The 17,217-nt window shown below is 43.1% G+C and overlaps 1 long non-coding RNA gene across 1 annotated transcript; it reads right to left on the bottom strand.

The window, feature by feature from the left end:
- Nucleotides 1-2,533: 2,533 nt before the first annotated feature.
- On the bottom strand, nucleotides 2,534-17,217 carry LOC148223048 (uncharacterized). Its single transcript, XR_015805032.1, has 3 exons — nucleotides 17,087-17,217; nucleotides 8,082-8,201; nucleotides 2,534-2,833 (listed from the first exon to the last, which is right to left on the bottom strand). It is a non-coding gene; the product is annotated as an uncharacterized LOC148223048 (long non-coding RNA).

The following is a 17,217-nucleotide window of genomic DNA, read 5'->3' as shown; positions in this document are numbered from 1 at the left end:
CTTCAGAGATTCCCAATGCATTTTTTGAGCTCAAATTTTACCGTCAGCCTGGAAAATACGTCCCAAGGTGTATTTTGTCAGGAAGAAAATACATCTCAAGAACATAGAGATTACACAGAATGCGTAAGAGTGTTGCAAGAAGCCTGAAGGAGATTTAAGAAGCCTTTGGCTACTTTAGGTAAGCATCTCTCTGAAGAGCTGTTGCTTTTTCCAGTGATTCTATGTCGTGAGGATCTGAAGAGCATTTCCGTCACTGAGAGGAGCTGCAGAGAGTTATACAATAATCACCTGCAAATTTGACAAAGCAAAGTCAGGATCTTAATCCTGCAATTCATTTCCTTTGATATATTATCTGTCATATCCCCCTTCCCACACAACCTCTTTATTGTGAGAGGGAGATGACACACCACCTGTTCCCTTGACTGTTGAGACAGCTCTTTCCTTCACCTTTCTCCCTCTCAGTCTCTTTCTCTTCTCTCTCTTGTCTTTTTGTCTCTCTGGATTCTTCTGGTTGTTTCTTCCATCTCTCCATGCCTCTTTTATGGCTCTTTCAAAGGAGAAGGAAGAATCCTGCTTGCTTCAGCTTGACACAAAATACAGCAGCAAAGAGAGGCTGTGATGAGGACTTTGTCCACGTGGCCCACTCCAGATGAGGGGGTTGCAGGGCACTCCTTTTGGTATGGCTGGGCTGTATTTTAAGCATAAGGCCAAACTCTGCTCCTTTCACTTTCAAAGAGCCTTTGGGGAGCTCTGAAGTCCATGGGAGGAGAAAGCTGGCATTCATGCTGACAGCTGTGTGGAGGGCACAGGCTGGGCTGTGGACATATCTGCACGCCTGTGTTTGCCACCCAGCAGCCTGGGGAGCAAGCTGGACATGAGACCTGCGTGGCACAGAAGAGCCCAGAGCTAACATTTATACAACCAGACTTTTCATTACCTGCTCTGTCACTAGCTCTTGTTGGCTAGCAGAGGCTGCAGAAGCCTAGATTACAATTCATTTTATTGATATCCTCTCATACCTTATCATATAAGGATGACCTATGTTTTAAAATGTGATTCCCATTGCATAGCTGGCCTGTAATTTTAAATTGACTCAAAAAATTTTGATAGAGATTCTAAAGGCCACAAAACCAAGGTTTATTTATATCTCGCATAATCCCTGTGAAATCCTAGGGGTGGAGTCACAGTGGTCAGGTTCTTGTCTAACCAAGGCTCATTGATTTTTAAGCACATAAATTCTGGAACTCTATAGAGCTCGCCAAAGACAATACAGCAAGCAGTGCAGTTCAGAGATCCCCCTGGGGAGGAGATGTGGTTGTAAACACTTGAAAATGTTTAAATCCAGTGAATGGTCTAGTTATAGTTGGTAGTTCTGACAGGACAAGCAGTCTTAACAATCTGAAACACTGGACAGAATGGAAGGACTAACTTGCCAAAGATAACAAAAACCTCACAGCCCTTTCCAGCTCTGCCAGGACATGGAGCTATCATGGTCTTGGTCCCCCCAGAGATGTTCTTCCCTCCAGGCAGCTCTGGTCCTGGGGAAATGACAGATGTCCTTTGAGCTGCAGGTTCACCTGGTGGGAGACTCACACAGTGCGTGAGGGGTGAGGAAGATCCTTGCAGGGAGCAGAGGCACAGCACTTTCATGCTGGGTCACAGTGACCTCACACAGCAAAGCCCTCCATACAGGGCCTGACAGCTTTGGCCACTTCTAAAACTCTCTTTGTAACCACATGTTTAAAGATGGGTTTATAGCAGTATTTTGTACAGTCGTGCTGAAGCAGAAAGAATAAATGGTTTCCTTCAGGGGAACCTCAGGGGAAGTCTGTGACAGAAGAGAGATTTGGTCCAGGCTCATCCATGCCCCAGGTTGGTACCCTGCCCCTGTACCATCTCTCCTGGTGGTCACCAGTGCTGGGTTCCAGCCCCTCTGCTCCCACAGCTGCATTACATGGGGTAGGAGTGAAGCCCTCTTAGGAGGCAAAACAAAAATCTGTGCAGAAAAATATTTCAGACTTCTAAAAACATGTCAGAAGCCTCAGAATTCCTCTACTCAAAAAAAAAAAAAAAAAAAAAAAAAAGGTGTAGAACAAGGATCAGATAATGTCCAAAGACTTGCTGAATGTAAGGGGATTGTAGTTCAAAACCAGGACTCTGAGGTTTGTGAGCAACAGACGTGAGTTGCAAAGAGACCAAAGAGGTTAGCGCTAGATAGACGGGTAAGGAGAAAAGAGCACTCACAAAAATACCAGGGGAGATGAAGTACGAGCAAGAAGCTGAATCCTTCAGTAAACTGAGAGACTGAGCTCTTTTGAAATCTGCCTTTAAATAAATATACAAACACAAAGTTTGAACAACTAGAAAACACTGGAGAGAAATAAACCTGTAGAAATAAAGATAATGACAAAGAATGGGTAAGGGAATATAGAGAAAATACGAATATAAACAAATCAGCTTTCCACATTGCATAAAGCCCAGAACACTTAGGGAATTGAACAACAAATTTATTGTACCACCAACAATTATTTTTTGACAAGTCATGGGAGATTCCCCGGGCCTGGAGCAAAGCAAATATTGTTCAGATTTTTCAGAGAAGAACTGAAGCATGATCCCAATAATTACAGTCTTATACATCAGTTTTCTCTCCCTGGTAGCATAATACCAAAAATAATTTCCCAAGACCTATGGGGCTGACCTGCTCATTACCCACAGATGATCCAGCATAGTCCTACACAGTGCTGGTGCAGGGCTGACTGACAGCCAGGGCAAAGGAGAATGACTCCCTGGGCTGTGATGGTCCAGCAGCATGCCTGGATCCCACAGGGTGAACCTGCACAGAAAACACACAGGATGAGACCAAACTCACCTCCAAACTATAAATTATGCTAGTCTTTTGTCTAAGCTAATTAGTGCCAATACTAATTTACCTGAGCCTAAACTCAGTGATGCTGTTGGAAAGCATTTAGCTCTGTGGAGAACCCGTGAGGAAATAATCCCAGCTCAGCCTGGCTCTGTAGGGACAACCCACAGATCTTGCTCAGATCTCACATTCCTAGAAATGCATAGTGAAGGAATTCAGAGAAAACTAGAAGATTTACAGATGGCCTAAAAAATAAACCCCATATGTTAATATGATGAAAAAAATTAAGAGGCAATGAGTAAGTAGCCACAGCTGCCATTAGGCTAATGCTGCTTGTCCAGCCTCTGGGAAAGGGCTAAGGCAAAATTCTTTCCCTTAATTTCTTATTCCCACCCAAAGCCTGCTGGTTTTTACTTTGTGCAAGACATATATATTTCATCTATGATCATTATTTGTAGATATTTTTTAAGGCCAGGAGGGACCATTAGATCATCAGTTCTGGCCTCCTGCATAACACATGCCCTGGAATGTCATCCAAAAAGGTAATGAACTATTCACCTCGGCTGTGGAAGTGAATGAGGGCTGAACCTGTGACTGTTTGGTTCAGTGGCTTTTGGGGAGATCACAGATGTATTCTGACATTTCTTCATATAGATTCTGCAAAGCACTATCACATGGAAAATCCCATATGATAAGTAATTCTTTTAAAAAACCCAGACCACTACTTGGAGAAAGAGAAGTGAGGAGGAAGTCCACAGTTTAAATGAAAAAATTAAAGACCAGATTTTTCCAAATTTCATACCAAGCTTTTTATTCTTGCCATCTTCCTAGCTAACTTTTGTCAAAATAACCAGATGCAAGCACCAGGGAAACTAAATGATAGTTTAGTCTCCAAAAGAGTGGGAGAAAAAAAATTACTGAAATATGTTTCTACAGTAGACTTTATACATCCATTCAGTGTGATCTAATGTAAGTCAGGCTTTAACAAATATTTTTGCTCAACTTGGTTCCAGGATAAAATTGTAGAAGTTACTGAAAGGTGAAAAAACCCCTCAATCTATTCAACTTAAAAAAAAAAAAAAAGATATTTCAGGGGGGTCTAACAGAAGTATACAAAAATCTTAGCTGAATGGATAATATCAATGCATGTTACTACTTTTGATACAGCACAGATGACAGGATCGGGGGTATAAATGGAAGTTCAAAAAACAAATTCAGAGGAGACATAAGGAAGTGCTTTGTCACTCAAAGAATAATAAATGTTTGGAATGGCCTACTGGGCAAGGTTGTTGAGGCAAAGACAGTGGGCTCGTTCAAGAAGCAATTAGATGCTATCCTGGGGGAAACGCTGTATTACAAGAGACAAGCATCAATGTGTTGAATGGCCTTTTCTCATTCCTAACATTTTCTATGTTCTTTTCTCCAGCTTGTACTCTTAAGGGTCTGCAGCCTCGGTGTATGATATCAAAACTGAAATCAGGCCCAGCAGTGTTCTCCACTAAACTGGGCCAAGAAGCATAATAAAGATTTGGCCTTGCTATAAAAATGTGCCGTGCTGTACTGTTACCCTGCTTATTCCATGCTGGCTTCTGGGCTTCTAATAAAGGAACAGGAGTTGGGCAAAGCACCCAGGGTTCAAAGATTTGTTTCACACCTTGTGTCGAGTCCAGAGCGCACTTTTAAGAAACTGGGGCACCCTGCCCTTCAGGTGGGAGGACATCAGAGGTGGGCCAGGACAATTCCAGTGCATGCAGGGCTCTTTGGATCCATCACAACCTAAACTCAGTATTCAAATGTGCCTTTATTAGTAGTTATTAATACTTTTTTTGAGAACTGCTCTGTCTCTTTCAGCTTACCCATTCCCTTCTAATGCTGCTTCTTCTCTCTCCAGGCACAGCACTGATACTTTCCCCCCTCTTACCCCTTTGCAAACATCAAAAGGGAATAAAAGTTTGTATTTGTTCTTTGGTGCACACAGGGGCACCCACAGGACAGGCGAGTCTTTAGAAGGTTAAATAACATACCTGTGTAGTGCCAAAATAGGTGCACAACTCAGAGCCTTTGGCTGAAATGGGGCAATTGCACCCCACTAACTCCCAGGAGAATCCCAGCCCCTTCCATGCTGATGTCACTGCACACCCCCAGGCTCCTGGGGCAGCACAGAGGGACCCACAGAGGCTCCAGCCAGGAATGCCCCTTTAGGGAGCTGCAGGTTCAGCTGATGATGGGCACAGAGCTCCTGGCACCCAGCTGAGTGGGCTGAACTCCACAGAGAAGAGAGGGGTGATTCAAGGCACGTCTTACTTTAATTCTTGTACGGCAGTGATCTGAATGAGCCCAAAGAAGAGCAGCAGAGATGGTGAAGAATCTGGAGCACAAGCCTGGGGAGGAGTGTCTGAGGGAGCTGGGGGTGTTCAGCCTGGAGAAAAGGAGGCTCAGGGGTGACCTTTTCACTCCCTACAACCACCTGCATAGAGGTTGTAGTGAGGTGGGGGTCAGTCTGTTCTCCCAGGTAACAAGCTAGGAGATGAGGATGAGAGGAAATGGCCTCAAGCCACACCAGTGGAGATTTAGATTGAATATTAGGAAAAATTTACTTGCTACAATGCTCGCCCATCTGTGGAACAGGGGGCCCAGGGAAGTGGTGGAAGTGGTATTTAAATAACCCCTGGAAGTATTATTTAAAAGATCTGTGGATGTGGCGCTTGGGAACATGGTTTAGTGGTGGACATGGCAATGCTGGGTTAACAATTGGACTTGATGACCTCAGAGGTCTGTTCCAACCTAAATTAATCTACGATTCTCTGGTTTATGGGTTATGGAGGAAGCTTTAAGGGCTTTCTGTAGCAGGCTGCATTGAGACACTACAGTAAAGATGTCTCTCCTCCCCTACCTTTGCTGGGTATCCTACAGGAGGTTATAGGCAGGCACAACTAGACAGTGAGGAAGTCCACAACGACATGAATTTTACTAAACACACAGGACTATGTAGCTCTCACCAAGTATTTCATCAGCAACTCAGCAAAGAGGCATTTTAGGGAAATATTTAAAGAATGCTGCATTTGCAGCTGTGCTTTTTTTGTATGGGAGGCCTTCACCACATACAATGAACTGCACAAGAGAAAGTATTAGACTACTTTGGGGGCTGGGGGGAGGCAAATGTATGTCTGTGGAAGAAATGCTCAGCAAGAAAGCAGCTGAACAACTGGAGGAGAGGGATGGCAATCCCTCCCTTTCCAGCCAGGGTGAAGAAGGAAAAAAGAAGTTTGAACAGCCACCTCCACCCAGACACTAAGGCAGTGTCTCATTCAGGGCCATGCAAATAAAAATTAAATTAATATGAATTGCTGAAAGACTCACAGTCTATCATTTATTCCCCTAAATCTTCTGCAAGTTGATGTTTTCAGGGTTTTAAAAAATATTTTTATATTTTACTGGTGAAGGATTGTTACGTTTCTAACCTTCATTACAGTGGCTTTGTGCCCCAGCCCTCCCGGGAAAATGCATATTCAGAATAACTTCGAAAGTGCTGCCGAGGCCATTTGATGTCTGCACCACTAGCTAAGATATTTGCTAACAAACGTTGAGACTTTTTGCCCTTCCAAAAGAACTATTTCACATGTGGTTTTTGGCTTCCTCTGCAGTGGCTCAGCAATATTATTTTATCCCAGCAAAGAGCACATTATTGTTTAATATCACTGCTATATTCCAGTGTGCTCCCAAGATGATAAATGTTGGCGCAGAAAAGAGGCAACTTTTTCAAACAATAAGTAATAAATTGTGGAAGGCTGAGGTAAATATTTTTCCATGTCCCCGAACAACTCTTGAGTACATTCCTAAGGAGTGTATTGACAGTAAAATGTTTGAGAACAAGAAGATTTGTTGGATCAGGTTGTGGTTGTTGTCCAACCCGTAAAATATCATGAAAATTCCTAACTCTTTCTCCCATCTGTTCCAGCATGTACTTCTGGGTACAGCTTTAACTAAAGCACTCAAAATGTCTACTATGAAAATATGAATATGAATGAATTGGTGAGAAGACAAACTGCATTGTTCCAAGGCCTTAGGAAAAAACAACCTGAAACACAAAGTTTGTCAGCTAGGCCCAGATGTCTTGGCAATGAATTATTCAAAGACCTGGATTCACTGTGCCAGTGAGATCTGGAGTGCAATGGGCAGCCCACCCAAGCAAGGACAAGAGATGTGGGTTACTGAGCCCTGAACATGTGCAGTGAGTTGTTTGTGATCAAATCACAGGTCACAAAAGTCAGAAATTAGGGACTAAAAATGTCACCTCAATATCCTGTTTGAAAACTATCCCTGCTAGCAGGCAAGCCACAAAGGGAAAAAGATTACCAAAATCAGAATATTGTTATCTAGTGTAAGGTTTACCTGCAGGTAATGCCGCTGTGACCATCTTTGTGTGCATCACCTCCAGCACCACCATGTGTCTGTCCAGCCCTGTACATCCCTTTGAACCCCATCCCTACAGCTTCTGCCCTCAGGCTGGCACACTCACCCAGGAGGAGCAGTCACTTAACCCACCAGGAGCCAGAGGGAAAAGCACAGGTGACTGGGAGCAGAGCTGCAGGTGCTGACCCCAGCTGCATGAAAATTAACACCTCAGTATGTACAGAAAAGGTTACTTCGTTATAATTTCTTTGCACTGATTTCAAAGGATTTTTGCAATTTTTAAATATTGAATATGGACATGTTCAACATCCTTCTGGGCCAATATCTGCCTGTTTAAATGGAAACTACTAATCCCCTAACACTATAAGGGGAAGACATATTCAGTATTCTCTGTACTTGAGACATAAATAATAAATGCAATTTAAACTGAAATTTGAGCAGACTTTCCATTAAGTAACAGATCACTGTTGGATGGGCATGGTTTTTTATATCTGGCAGAGGGCTGTATCTCAGATATGTAGACATCATGTAGAGATGGGATATTTTGTACGAACATTAATAATGATGTTCCTACATCGCTCATGCTGTGGAAATGCTTCCTATTCATCTCATTATCTTCTGGTCCCACAATGGCAGCATGATGAGTGCAGAGAAATGAGTGAGAAGCCTTCTATGTCTTTGTGTGGTGGGCATAAAATGGTTGCAAACTAGATGAATGCTTAAATACATTATCTCTTTGACATTTCACACTACCCTTCTGGAAAGACCCCATATATTTAATATCAAAAGGGCAGAGACCACTTACCATGGGAGAAAAAGAGAATGACTGCTTTGTCCTGCTATCTGTGTCCCAGGGAGCAGATCACAGAGGACCGAGATGGTTTCCCTCACACCTTGAAAGGGGCTGATGAGAACCCAGGAGCACCTAGATAGAAGTCAGATCCGTTCACTCATATCAGTCCCACAGATCTGCTCTAAATCTCTCTTCCCAGTCACCTCCTCCAGGGTTAAAAAGATGGCACAGCAGAGTGTGCCGGAGAGGTTGTTCTGAGTTATTGTTGTGTGTGTTTCAGTGGTCATTGCTGTCTTCATAACTCTCATTTCAATATAAATCACTTCTGTTTTCACATTTTCTCCCAGACTAGTTCCACATCCCAAGGACCATTCCCATGAGTACGAGTTGAATCTGTCCCCCCCCCAGCTCTTCTCTAACGACCTTTCACAACATTGCTAAAGGCTTCAGCACTCACTGAAAGCATCAAAGGGCCTATTCTCATCTTTCATGGAATCTAATAAGAATGGTGGGGCTGTATATTCACAAAGCTGGCACTGCTTCTCTGCATGTCCTTTAAAAGCTGCAGGAGTCTCCATGTGGGAGAATGAGAAGAAGAGCACTGGCTTGCCAGCCATGGAGGCTAAAACACAGATCCCATAAGAGAATTGTTGAAGGCCAAAACAGTGGATGTGGGAAAGAAAACACTTTGCAGGAAAGTAAGAGGTGCACACATTCATGGGGAGGAGACCAACGTGCTTACAGGTAGCTCAGCTGCCACCCCAACCTGCAGCCCTGAAATACAAATGACTGCAAACATGAATATCCCAAGCTTCACTGATCTAATTTACATCAGTGGACAACTTGTACAGATGAGTCTCTGGAACTGGACTCCTTTCTGCATTCTATTAACAGAACTATAAATATTTAATTTGAAATATAAGATACTAATAAGCATCTTTAATAAAAGGATATTGTGATAGATTGGCAGACTGCCACATTCATCTCCACTTCATACAGTGTCTCCTTCTTGTCTTGAACTGCTAGATGACATCCTTCTGACGGAATTAATTGGCCTCTTTCTTGTCCCACGCTATTTCTAGTTTAATGATCTTGCAGTTTGGCCCGTGGATGATGTTATTCCTGCTGCTGCTCTTTTGCTCTCAGTGCTCTCAGTTGGTGCAGGGTGTTGCCTGAATTCAGTTCCATTTTCCTCTTTACAATTTCCTGACCAATATTTTGCGACATTTTCTGCAGAAAGAGCAATTTAGATTCCAATGCAAAGCAAGCTGTGATCAAAATCCATTGGCTTCAACAGCTGATAGATCAGCTTTTCACACCTGCCATGTGCCTCAAGCGGTCATAAGACAGAAATGTGTATTGGAAAATGAAGTTGCACATGTGAGGAAGAAGAGATGACAAGACTGATTGGAAGAAAATAAACTGAGTTTCTGTTTTCTCAGGAAATTACAGCTTGACCTCAGGTTACTGAGATATTTCCATTGGCTTTTCCTCTGCAGCTATATCAGATATGAGATCTATCCAATGAAGTACATTCCCTTGTAATTACCGAACTACCAAAGTGCAAAAAGTTACAAAAGAGATGAAATGTATTTTGGAATTAGACAGTGGGGTTCCGTTAATTTTTTACATTTCTTCATACACTGATTGACTTTTTATTTGGGTATTTTAAATTATTAAGAGGAAAATTAAAAATTAAGGAGGAGGAACATTTCTGGATAGAGAAGAGGAAGAAAAAGGAAAGTCCAGCTTACAAGTAAGCTCTCTTTCCTGGTAAACAGATGGGTAAAAGGGTGATTCCTTGAAAAATATGGAAGCCATTCCTGAGAAATGTCTTAGGTGTGGAAGAGCATAATGCCACGTTAAAGCAAATCCAAACCCATCCCAAAACCTTAATTTCCATAATTTTCTGTTTCTGGGAAGCTTTCATATTTCACTCTTTGTCACAGCTGATACCAAAGTTTTCCTATGCTGTGACGTATGGTCTGTGTGGGTCTATGTGCCTATTCAGTGCTTTCTATATGCCCTGCCTGAGCTGGTTTACTCTGTTTCTGGGAGTCAAGTACTAGGGAACATGCTCCTGGAGGAAGAGAGATTCCTGTGCCACAAGCCAGGCACCGCAGCTACACTTGAGACCAGCCATGGACACACACTGCACTCGGCAGTGGTATTTATAGGATTGTTAACTGCCAAAGAGATGTGAGGCTCAGCCCTGTAACAGCATTTCCTTTGCCTTCAAAAAGGACTTCTCTGAAGTGCCCAGAGACATCCTGTCTTAGGGGTTATTCCCAGTTAAGATAAACCAAGGGAAAAATGTGAAGCTGCTGTCAAAAGAAGAATAATGTTACAAAACTCCCTTTCACGTAGGAACACCGCACCGCGATGCGTAACCTCTGTGTTTGATTTCTCTGTCATATTTTCTCACACTGGAGATGGTCCCAAAGCAAACCTCTGAATGCAAGCACAGAACATGATTAAGAATCAAAGCCTAGAATGCCAGAACATATGTTTGGCTTCTTGCTTGCATCTTTACAGAGGTCCAGCCAAAAGCCTCAGTACAAACACCCTTGAATATTTGTATGTTCTGCACATTATGCCAAAATATTCATGCTTACTACTATTAACCTTTTGCTGACTAAAATTGTGATGCAAATCTACTAATTGCCATGGATTCTGCAGGGGAGAGAAGCCTTCTTTGACCTGAAAGAAGTCGAGCTCAGCCTTGTTTATCTCAGCAGTCAGATATTCTGACTGCTCCTTCAAGTCAAGAGAACTTTACTACACGCTACTGAATCCCTGAGGTGGGTTCCCATAATGTTCAGGCTCTTAAACACAACTCTGAGATGTGTAGTGCTTCATAATATGGACACACAATGCTTATTTCAAGAGGACTAGAAGCTCTGGTTTCCATTGGAAGTCCTTGTTCTCTGGTTAAGACAAAAATAAAAATTTCTCATCTTAAACTGGTCTATCGGATTTCATGTAAGATAATCACCTTAGCAGAAAAGGCCTTTGGTGTGACCAAAGACACATCCATGTATCTCTCAAACCTGGAATGGAAGTCAAATTTACCTGCAATTTCCTCAGCTGGAGGTGTGACATCATTGGGTACCTCAGACAACCTGGGCTTTGCCCCTGTCTGTCTTATCTGTGTGACTCTTCAGGTTCTGCCCTGCCAGTCCTGCAGCACATCTCAGCAGCCTATTGACCTCCCACACAGGTCAAAGTGTCAAACAAGTGCTTTTTGACATAAATCAAGTTTCTCATGCTCATGCTTCTCATGAATTAATGAATATCACGCTTCTAGAGCTATTTTTTCACCAGCCATGGCACTAATATAAGAAAGATATAAAGCTATTAGAAAGCATACAAAGAAGGACTATGAGGATGTTGAAGGGAAAGATGTAGGAGGTATGGCTGAGGGCACTTGCTTTCTTCAGCTGGAAAAGACTGAAGAGGGAACCTCATAGGATTCTAAACTTGTTCATGAGGGACAGAGGAGGGGCAGACATCAATCTCTTCTCTGTGGTGACAGGTGACAGGACCCAAGGGAATGGCCTAAAACTGTGCCAGGAGAGGCTTAGGTTGGATATTGTCAAAATATTCTTCACCCAGAGAGTGTTTGGGCACTGGTCACAGCACCAGTCCTCACAGAGTTCAAGTGTTAGGACAATGCTCTCAGGTACATGAGGTGATCCTTGGGGTGGTCCTGGGAGCTGAACTTTGATGATCCTTGTGGGTCCCTTCCAGCATATTGTATGATACCATGTAAGACTAGAAACTACCCAAACTACTACAAATTGTCTGAAATCCACCCTGGATACCATGTGTATATGATAAAGGGCATAATTTAGCATATTTTCCTCCATCCCAATGAAAATAAAATTATTTAACACAGAAAAGATGAAACAAAAAAATCCTGTAAAGGTTACTCCAGAAAATTTCAGCATGGAACCTCTTAATCGTGCTCATTAATCAAACCCCCCAAAAAATCAGCTGTCTTCTAGAGTGAGAACAGAAAAAATTAGGACAACACATGTCTGAAAAAAAAAGTTAGACTTTTTTTTCCAGGAGAACTCAACTAAAAGCTCCCTCCATTCTGGCACCTGGGTTTCGTTTCATAATAGCTTCGGTCCATTGTTCCTTATTATCAGAGCTGACTATGTTCAAGCTAAGGCAGATCTTGTTCCTAAATTTATGTCTCTGTGTGTGACCACTACAATATGTGTTTTGTATGCTTTTTCCTGAAAGCCTAATATAGTGATACCTGTGACACGGCTTGGACTCCCCCTTTCATGTATATTACCAACTCGAACTGCAACCTGCTGGTAGATTTTTCTTAAACTCTAAAATGAGGGTCTAACCTTCTCTTCTTTTTCTTTTTCTTCTCTGTTACCTATAATCTTGATTTGACTCACACAAAAGTGACACAGTGGGAAATCCACTCAAGAAGACTTTGACAGCTAACAATGGAAACCTACCTACACGAAAGTTGACTGGTGGCGTTTATAGTGAAAAAATGTATTCAGGTTTAAAGATGTCATCTGTGTTAACTGATCCGTGTTGGTTTTGTGTGTTTTTGTCAAAAGAAATGTGCCGTGGAGTCACCTCTGTTAGGGTAAAGAAAACTAGCCAGAACAACATCACCACTAAAAATAGACAGGTACAGCCAGGAAAAAAATTCCCCCAAAAATATTTAAGATTGGGTAAATATGAGTTTTAGGTTGGACCAAATCCAAAGGACTTGTATAAAACAGTGAAACTTTCAATATTTAAATACAACTAACATATAGAATTATTTATACTTATTTTCTTTTTATCTTCTCTAATGTACATGAATTTTTTTTTTTTATTTTATGCAGTACCAAAATTGTTTTAAATGTGCCTCATGGATTAAATTAAAACAAAATCAGTACATTTTTCAGCAGTAGCTACCAGTTGTTTTGGCTTTGTTTTTAGAGTTGAAGTTGAGACATTTTATAAGGATTCCTGTCCACCTTGAATGAATTCTTGCTGTGAAACAACTTCCCTCATCAAATGGGGCATCAAATGAGGCCACAAAGTGTCATTGGAAATCTTGGACATTTAATCCCAGAAAAAAAGAGGTGTAAGTTAGTACAAAGTTCAAAGATGCCACAACTGAAGTAAAAGGGAGTGAATCTATGAGGATATTACAGTCATTGGTATTGTACAACCAGTCCTTGTTTCTTCCACATCGCTGGGTCTGCTCTACTAGGCCAGACCTTGTTGCTGGACCCAGCTACCTTGAAGCAGCTGGTCTCGGTATTATATTCACTGCTAACAGACTCTTTTGATGAAAACCATATCAAATATTCCACATCTCTGAAACTCAACCCAAAAATGGTGTTTTGGGTCAGGTTACAAACATGTGAAGTGGAGATGATGCTACTACGCCACCTCCATGAAATGCAGGACAATGGAAAAACTTGGAAGAGGATCTTGGAAAAAACCTGAGGTGAGAAACACTGTGCAAAATGTGAATGGAACAGAAAGGATCTGAAGGCAGAAGGAGGCAGAGAGTCAGCTGCATCACTCACTTCATTTACCCAGGTCAGAGTAGCTTGAAGAAAGGACAAAGTTCAGAGGGGTCTGTACTGTTGTCTATGCTGCAGGTGTTCTTTAGCTAAACTGAAGGCTTTAACAAGTGAACTGATTTGTGGATGGAAAATCTTTCCAACCTGTGTATTGCCTATACGTGAGAGATGCCTATTAATTTAAGTTCACTCAAAAATTTAAAGAGGATGGGGCAAAGAAGAAGATCATCTCTTAAAATTAAATAATTTGAGGTGAAGACTGTTAAGCGTTTTTTCGCTAGTATAAATTCTTTGTCATCCCTCATGATGCAGAGGAGGAAAAGTTCATAAAAGCAAGACACTCAACTGCCTAAGAAAAATTCATACAGTAAACAGGAACTAAACTGCATTGTTGGTTCAACAAGAAGTACCCCAGAAAATCCATTGAGAAACAGATATTCTGGGATGACTGACTGGAGAAGGAATTTCATCTCCTGCCATTGTGGCAGCACCGATTTTGCTGTGGAGGTTCTGAACCTGCTTTTTGCAGCAATATGAGCTGTGCCATCGGGTCTCATGACTGAGTGTTTTTTACCATCTTAGAGCCAGTTAGACTGAAGGCCTTGGTTAATACATATCCCAGCCTGCTAGGTATGCAATTTGTGAATCTTGTTTCACTTCAGACATTAACAGGCATTTTCTGGTGTGCTCCCAATACACAGTACACCTTCCCCATTTGGACCCTTTACCTCAGCCAGACAAGGGCTACTGCAGGACCACACCTCTCTCTGATTTCTCCTACAGCTTCGCTTCCAGGTAGGTCTCAGCATCAAAGATGAAAGCTGACTAAAATCTCCAACAAGAAAAACCCCCAAAAGTTGGGCGACTACAAAACAAACCAAAACCCCTTTAAATGTTACTTTAGAGAGGATGTGTTGAAGTTCAAGTGGGGGTTATTGTGTCTCAGCTTGTCATCAGGCAGTCAGGGTAATTGACCCAGCAATGCCTGCCCAGAGGAAGAGACAATGTTTGAAATTCGTGTTAGAAACAATTATCCACTTGACTTTCAAGTATGGGTCTTTCTGCTTTCATTTTTTTCAGGAGGGCATTAAAAAAAACCAAACAAAACAGAAAGGCTCCCAACTCTTTGAAGGTCCTGCTTGTGCTGAAACAGAGTGTGTGAATTGGTAATTGGCCTCACAGAGCCCAGGGGAAGCGAGGCTGAGGCAGCTTGGCAGGTGACACTGCTGCCATGCTCAGCACTTCTGCAGCCGCAGGGTCTTTGCTGCAGCAGGACATGCCACCATCCCCATCCCACAGCCCGAGCTCAGCACCCTCCTTGCTCAGTCTCCCCCACCTCTACCCACCCTTCCCATCCCTGTGCTCCTCTGCACAAGGCTGGAGAAGGGTTCACAGGGAGATGTGGGTGTGCAAAGTGCCCGGGTCCCCACGGTGCTGGAGATCCCAGCCTCCCTCACAAGGGCAAAGCAGGCAGGAACCTAACTCTGGACACCTGGAAACAGAAGCAAAACAGCAAAGCCACAAGCATGAAACTTCTCTGTTCCTCAGCATTGCTTGCTGTTTCCTGGTAAACTGCTGCTTTTCACCTAGGGCAGGGCTGGCTCTCCTGCAGGTGAGGAGGGGGAGAGGTGGCCTGATGGCAACCTCTGAAGCTGCTGGATGAGGAATTACAGAATCGAGTCCAACTCCTGGCCCTCACAAACACATGGATGAGAAACAAGAATGATCTTCAGCAAGACGTTTTGTGGGCAGCCACGTCGTGTCCCTGGTCAGCCAGGAGAGAAGACACTGGCTGGTCCCCACAGTGTCCCCATGGCCTCTCTGGAGGGGAAGGCTCACTGTGAGCCTGCACAGAATCCTCCTGTTGGAATCCTGCTCCTGCTTCCCCTCTGGGGCCAGGGGTGAAGCCAAGCCCACAGTGTGAGTGCAGACACACGGGAGCTGGATGGCACTGGCACAGAACCGGAGATTTCAACTCTGCTGCTCCCAGGGAATTCAAACCGTTAAGAAAAATGAATTAAGCCTCGCCAATATCTTTGCTTTAAAAATCAAAACAACAATAACAAAAAGACCAGTCAGGTTAATTACACTAGAGCAGGGAGGAATCTGTGAGATGTAAATACATTTCCATGGACATTAAAAGCAAACCCCTCTCTAAAGTGTTTTTCTTTCACAAGCAAGCAAGAAAACGCATTGGATAAAACAAACTTTGCTTATTTTAGTTTCGACTCAATTACCTGTTAATGGAAAAAATCTGGCACGGCCAATAATAAGGCAGGAATGAGATCACTGTTCTGGAGGCCTGGCTTGTCAGGGAAGCTTGCAACAAGAAGTGCATTTATCTGCCTTTCTATAACCCTTTTCAAGCACTCTGTCAGGGAGCCCAAACTGAACAGCCAGTTTAGGAGGAACTTGGAACCCTCTCCAGGCCCCCTCAGCCCTCTGGGAAAAGGAAAATTATTGTTGGCAAGTCTGCCTGGCTCCAGAAGTTGATCCAGTGCCCCCCACTTGCCCATGCAGCAGCAGACAGAGCTAAGAATTTTGTTATAATTAAATAACAGTGTGCTGATTGGTTGCTGGAGGTGGTCTTGAAACTGGTGTTTAAGGCAGTGGAGAACAACGGTTACTATTCATAGAAAAAGCAGAGTCTTAAAATCCATCTGTTTCATTCCAAATTTAGGCCAAAAAAATGCTCACTCACTGTCTTTAAAAATACCACCTGCTTAGCTATTTTGTATAATGTGCCATTATATAAGTTTGAAGAAGGAGCAGGCAGGGAGGCAGCGGGGGCTGAGGAGGGGTGGGTGGAACAGATTAAAAAGATATAGCTAGATCCAAAAATACCCCAGCAGCATATTTAAAAGGGAACACAAAATAAGGGAGGAAAGGAGACAATTTCTGATGGAGATTAAAACCGGGGTGTTTGCTAATGCCTGGGAACCTGCTACTACAAATGAGCTTGTTTGCAAATAAGATAATAATCCTTTTTCTCTTTTCCTTGAAAAAAAAATCCCACCCTTTTTGCTTTGCACACACATCTCTAGTCTTCCCCATGCTACAGAGCTCTGGAAACACCTTGAGACTGTCCCACCCTGTAGACTGTTCTGGTGTCCAGGCCAGGGCATCACAAGCCCCTGCCTGCAGGTACCTCCTAAACGGAGCTGTGCTTCCCATCAGTGAGCTGGTGCCAGCTGCTAAGTCAAAGGAATGACACCAGGAGCTGGTAACCCCACTGCACTGACTTTTCCAGATCATCTCTGCTCTGTGAGCAGGAGCATTAGCAGGGCCTGGTGTCCTGCAGATGTGTCTCCTATCTCCCCATTGTCCTTTCCCTCCCCTTGCTTCCCTGCTGCAATCTTACATAATATTACATATTGCAGCTGCAGTATTTCCATTTTTCCCTATACCCTTAACTCCTTCCTTTGTTCCCTCCAACATCCCAAGGCTGTCCATGTCTCCTACCTAATCTTCTCAGCCTGCCAGCTGGGCAGGGGAGCACAGATGCTGGTCCAGAAGTAGACGTGTGATAATTGGCCATCTGGATGCTGCCAGAGAGAATGGATTACAGCTGAGCTCTCCCTGCCTTTTCTTCA

The sequence above is a fragment of the Sturnus vulgaris genome, chromosome 8, assembly GCF_052056855.1.
Source record: "Sturnus vulgaris isolate bStuVul1 chromosome 8, bStuVul1.hap1, whole genome shotgun sequence".
Classification (NCBI taxonomy): domain Eukaryota; kingdom Metazoa; phylum Chordata; class Aves; order Passeriformes; family Sturnidae; genus Sturnus; species Sturnus vulgaris.
Note: the sequence above shows the minus strand (reverse complement) of the source record. Positions and strands in the feature narration are given on the sequence as shown.